This window comes from Mustela erminea, chromosome X (genome assembly GCF_009829155.1).
Source record: "Mustela erminea isolate mMusErm1 chromosome X, mMusErm1.Pri, whole genome shotgun sequence".
NCBI classification, from domain to species: Eukaryota; Metazoa; Chordata; class Mammalia; order Carnivora; family Mustelidae; genus Mustela; species Mustela erminea.
The window spans coordinates 96,742,282-96,748,281 of record NC_045635.1 but is presented as its reverse complement, the minus strand read 5'-3'; the positions used below and the strand labels follow the sequence as shown (position 1 = coordinate 96,748,281).

The following is a 6,000-nucleotide window of genomic DNA, read 5'->3' as shown; positions in this document are numbered from 1 at the left end:
CTTTGATTTTGAACTTCCATTCTCCAGAACTCTGAGAGATAACTTCTCATTGTTTTAAGACACCCAGTTTGGGGTGCCTGGGTGGCTCAGTTGTTAAGCGTCTGCCTCCAGCTCTGCCTCCAGCTCAGGTCATGATCCCAAGGTCCTGGGATGGAGCCCCACATCAGACTCCCTGCTCAGCAGGGAGCCTGCTTCTCCCTCTCCCATTCCCCCTGTTTGTGCTCCCTCTGTCACTGTGTCTCCCCCATCAAATAAATAAATCTTTAAAAAAAAAAAAAGACACCCAGTTTATGATAATTTGTTATGGCAGCTCTAGGAAACTAATAGTTATCCTTACACAACCTTGTTTTCTCTTTGCCTTCAACATGAATTTCATGTTCCCCATGGAGTTTCCAATTATTGAGGTACTGTCTGAAGGAGGAACATAAGATGGTGAGCTCACAAAGGAAAGCAGAAGAGCCAGCAGTCTTATGCTCCAACATTGTACCATATTTGGTTACAGCTATGCAATATATGCACATTAATGATTACTGAGGGCTTGAAGATGCCATAAACTTCAGTTCAAGTTTTGTCTTTGACCATTTGATTCTCTTCAAGGAGAATCAAGTCACGGGATTAAGAATGGATCCATGAAGTTTAGTTTTATACATTTATTTCTGCTTCATTCCTTTAAATTAGAGCAAATGATGATCTGGAGCAGAAGTTTCTCCTGCCTCAACAGAGGTGGTGATGGAGGAGGAGGTCCTGGTACAAAGAGGACCACGGTGGTGATGATGGTTTATCATTTATTCCAGGTAAAGGAATTGGAAGACAAAGAACAACTCCTCCGGGTAGAAGTGGCACTGATAGAAATGATGGTGGGCATGGCTCTCTATCTGCCTGTAGAGACAGTAGAAGAGGTCCTGAAATCTATAAGTAACTTGACCGCCAGTGTTCCTGTAATAGAAATAATCTAATGTTAAAATGCTCGCACAGTAAAATAAGCAATAGACATTTGTGGGTTTTTTAGAGTTAATATACTACTTATTAATTTATCAATCTTCAAGGACTCAGTACATGCAAAAGACCGGTACAGATATTTAATAAGCATTTTTAAACTCTACACAATTAGGGTCCTTCTGCTAACACTCTAATGCTAGAAGAGTTGACATCCTCATCAAAAGCTTTCTGAAATAATGAAAAATTAGATTTTATGATGAGTGTATGCAAAGAAGAAGTATTCTATCTGGCCTGGGCATGTTAGACTAGTTTGTTCAAATGTGGATAATATAAGGTTATGGTTTGATCCCCCTGGGAGCTAATTGGCTTTACACAAAGAGTCTGTCTCAGAATGCCAATGATCTAACTATCTTATAACAACATAAGCAACATTCATTTGTATAGTAATATATGCTTATCAAAGTTTTTGTATCTATTATCTCTTTTGAGCCTTTTTATAACCTTATAGTATAGGTGGGGCAAGTAGTTTTATCTCACTGCTTATAGATGAGACTCCAAGACTCCAAAAGCCTAAGTGATTGGACAAAGGTCACAAATACAGTGTGAAACATGGTTAGGACTTGAATGCAGTTCTTTACACACCTAGTTTGGTTCCCTCTCTATTAAAGCAGACTACCTTCTCATGCCCGCAAGTCATTTGTCACGAGCTGAAGACAGAACCCAGGTGAATGCCCTAATTTGGAGAGTGAAAAAAGGGAGCGTACCAACTTCTTAGAGAAAAAAAAAAAAGTAAAGTAGGATAGGGAAAAAACCTTTCAACTATTACAGATACAGTAAAGCAAAGTGAGGATAAGAAAAGACCACCAGACTGGGTCACTTGGAGTTCACTGTAGAGTTTTTTTGTGAGTTTTCAGTAAAATGATAGAAACAGAGCAATTCAAGCAGCAAACATCTGTTGAGGATCCTCTATTTTAAGATACAATCTTCACATTCTGAATATTCCCTCCAAATATGAGTTGTCTTGAGGAGAGTACTTAATCAGTTGTAAAGTGTAGACCACCTAATAAAGATTTTAAGTATGAAAATTTTTCTCAAAGAGAAGGTAAGTGGGAATATAAAGTTGACAGGTTTTGAAATTAATGTAGTCAAGATTATAGAGGTCTACAAAAGCTTTGGGGATCGTTCAATACTTAAACATTTTTTTCAGGACAGGAAATGTGGTCCTGATGGTTAATTTTACATGTCAACATGCCTGGGCAATAGGGTGCCCAGATATCCGGCTAACCATTATTCTGGGTGTTTCTGTGAGGGTGTTATTAGATGAGATTAACATTTGAATTGGCAAATTGAGTAGCACAGATTGCTCTCCCTAATGGGGGCAGGCCTCATCTAATCAATTAAAGGCCTAAATGTAACAAAAGTGCTAGTCTTCCAATCAGTGAGAAAGAATTTTTACTGCCTAACTGCCTTTGAACTGGGACACTGGCACTTTTCCTGTATTCGGACTCAAAATCAAAACACTGGCTCTTCCCAGGTTTCAATCATGCTGGCCTTCCAACCAGAATACCATTGTTTTTCATGATTCTAAGACTTTTCTGATCAGATTAGATCTAAACCAATGGCTCTCCTATGCCTGCAGCTTGCCAACTCACCTTGTAGGTCTTACGACTTGGAGCTACCATAATCATGTGAGTCACTTCGTTACTCGTTATTATGTATATTATATTAAGTTATATGTTATGTATGTTATAAAGTACATACATATACATATTTATATAAAATATATGCGTGTGTACATATAAATGTGTTATATATCATATATAAAACAGTCATATTTACATATGAATATATTATGTCTATATAACATATATACATGTATATATATATGTATGATATATACATAAAATCTCTGTCCTGCTGGTTCTGTATCTCTAGAACCCAGAGTCATATAAAAATGGATGCAATTTTTCAAATTAGAATGATAAATTTTCTCTCAAAAGTAATTTTGTTTGTATAATATATTCTATCACAAAATATGTAGGGAAGCTTAGGAAACCAATATTGTAAGGGCGCCTGGGTGGCTCAGTCATTAAGCATCTGCCTTCAGCTCAGGTCATCATCCTGGGTTCCTGGGATCAAGATCTGGCTCCCTGCTCAGCGGGAAGCCTGCTTCTCTCTCTCTCTCACTCCCCCTGCTTATGTTTCCTCTCTCACCTTGTCTCTCTGTGTCAAATAAATAGATAAAATCTTCAAAAAATTTTTAAAAGAAAAGAAACTAACGTTTTAGTCTTTTCCACACATGGAAATGATTATCTTGAGAAACCAAATGTGTAGAGTTATTTAAACTAAAATTTTAATTTATGAGAAAGTCTGTTTCTGGTCATATTTTCCTTCTATTTAACTAGATACTTTCCAAATTAGAACTCATCTTGCAATGATACAATATATATGTAGTTTCATTACCTGCGTTTGATTTTTCTGGAATTCCGTCTTAAGCTCTTTGATCTTTTCTTCTGGCATCTTGTTTTGAGCTCGGGTTGAGGTGCTGACTTCATTTGTCTACAATGATCATCACCACAAATGCACACTTAATAATATAGCATCCAGAAACCTTTAAACAATATTATGTACTAAATAAATGGAACACCCTTCGCTTCTTTAATTCCTGGGCCTTCACTTGTGACTATTCATGACAATTAAATCTCCTTCTGTGGGGATGGGCCTAGTGCTGCTGGTGGTAGTGGTGGTAATGATGAACTCTGTTTTCGAACCAAGGCAAACAAAAGCACTTTTACTCCTGAAAAAAATACTAGAAAATATTTTTTTAAATGTGTGAGCCACATTTTTCTTCATGTATCATGGGCATTTTTTTTGTTTTGTTTTGCTATTCAAAATGAGATCTTAATAATTTCATCCTCAATGGGGAAAAACCAAGAGCTCTTCCTCTACAGTCAGGAACAAGACAGGGATGTTCACTCTCTCTGCTTTTATTCAACATAGCACTGGAAGTCCTAGCCACACAGTCAGACAACAAAAAGAAATAAAAGGCATCCAGATTGGTAAGGAAGAAGTAAAACTTTCATTATTTGTAGATGTCATGATACTCTCTATAGAAAATCCAAAAGACTCCACAAAAAACCTGCTAGAATTGATAAGCAAATTCAATAAAGTCACAGGATACAAGATCAATGTACAGAAATCTGTTGCACTTCTATATACCACTAATGAAGGAACAGAAAGAGAAATTAAGAAAACAATTCCGTTTACAACTGCACCCAAAACCATAAGATACCAAGAAATAAACCTAACCAAAGAGGTGAAAAATCTGTACTCTGAAAGCTATAGGACACTGATGAAAGAAATTGGGAAAGACACAAAGAAATGGAAAGACATTCCATCCTCATGGATTGAAAGAACAAATATTGTTAAAATGTATCTACTACCCAAAGCAATTTATACATTTAATGTAATCCCTATCAAAATATCATTTTTCAAAGACCTAGACGAACAATCCTAAAATTTGTACAGAACTATAAAATGCCCCCAATAGCCAAAGCAATCATGAAAAAGAAAAGCAAAGCTGGAGGTATCACAATTCTGGACTTATATTACAAAATATAAGTAGTATATTATATTATATTATATTACAAGTTATATTACAAAGCTGTAGTGAACAAAACAGCATGGTGCTGGCACAAAAACAAACACATAGATCAATAGAACAGAATAGAAAACCCTGAAATGAACCCACAATTATATGGTCAATTAATCTTCAATGAAGGAGACAAGGACATGCAAAGGGAAAAGAATAGTATCTTTAACAAATGGTGCTGGGAAAACTAGACAGCAACATACAAAAGAATGAAACTGGACCACTTCTTTGAACCACATACAAATATAAATTCAAAATGGATTAAAGACCTAAATGTGAGACCTTGAAACTCTAGAAATCCTAGAAAAGAACACAGGCAGTAGCTTCTTGGACATTGGTCATAGCAACTTCTTTCTAGATAGGACTCCTGAGGCAAGGGGAAGAAGAGCAAAAATAACTTACCCTGTTTTTTAATGTTACATACCATATATTTAAGTTAATAAATTAGAAAATGAAGTAAAAAATAAGGTATCAGTTCAACTTCTTAAATATGTTTAATCTTGAAATGAGATCACACTTCTAGAACATTCAAGTTGATTCACATTAATACAAATTAGACTCTTTCTACTGTATCCTTAATTTCCTAGCATTTTAAAAGATGTGCTCCACCAAATCAGACAGTAGAATGATACATATCATAAAGGTATTCTTGAGAGAGTAAATCAAAACACTTGTATAGGGGCACCTGGCTGGCTCAGTGGTTAAGCCTCTGCCTTTGGCTCAGGTCAGGATCCCAGGGTCCTGGGATGGAGCCCCACATTAGGCTCCCTGATCCATGGAGAGCCTGCTTCTCCCTCTCCCCCTCCCCCTGTTTGCGTTCCTTCTCTTACTGTCTCTCTCTCTGTCAAATAAATAAAATATTTTTAAAAAATACACTTGTATAAAATGTTATGAGGGAATGTGAAAGGTTAAAATCAGTAAGCCAGAGAGATCATCTAAATGGTGAACATTCTTCTGCTGTGTTCTGCCATAGCTCCTGCCTCAGTCAAGCCTCAAAAGACCAAACAAACCTATTTAGTATGAACACTGGTTGGCCCAGCTAAAGAAGAAACACCAATATTTACATCCTATTTCCCCTTTGTTGCAATGTCACCTCAAGTCATTTTAGAAGGCTATACAACAATGCTACTCCTATTTCTAAAAGTGATATACTTTCTTGTCTGGAATTGTCTTTAGCTTAAATGGAACAATAATTACTTTCACTGTTATTCAATATTCATTCTCAGAGTATATTTCACCTTTAGAAATTACAAAAGGCATTCAGATCCAAGTCTGAAGGAAGAGTGGGTGAATAATCTGGATAATAATAATGGTTTAGGGTCAAACCTAAAATACTACTTAGTGATTGTTTTCTCCATTCATATCTGAGTCCTGGAAAACATCCCACAGTGACTAATCTTAATCTTTTC

The 6,000-nt window shown here is 36.3% G+C and overlaps 1 long non-coding RNA gene across 4 annotated transcripts in view; it reads right to left on the bottom strand.

Moving 5' to 3' along the window:
- Positions 1-635: 635 nt before the first annotated feature.
- The window catches only part of LOC116582547, a 113,934-nt gene continuing 108,569 nt past the window's right edge, over positions 636-6,000 (bottom strand). For all 4 annotated transcript variants that reach the window (XR_004282453.1, XR_004282456.1, XR_004282454.1 and 1 more), the window contains exons 3-4: positions 3,403-3,498; positions 636-936 (exon numbers count right to left, since the gene is read on the bottom strand). This is a non-coding gene — a long non-coding RNA (uncharacterized LOC116582547). The remainder of the gene's footprint in view (positions 937-3,402; positions 3,499-6,000) is intronic.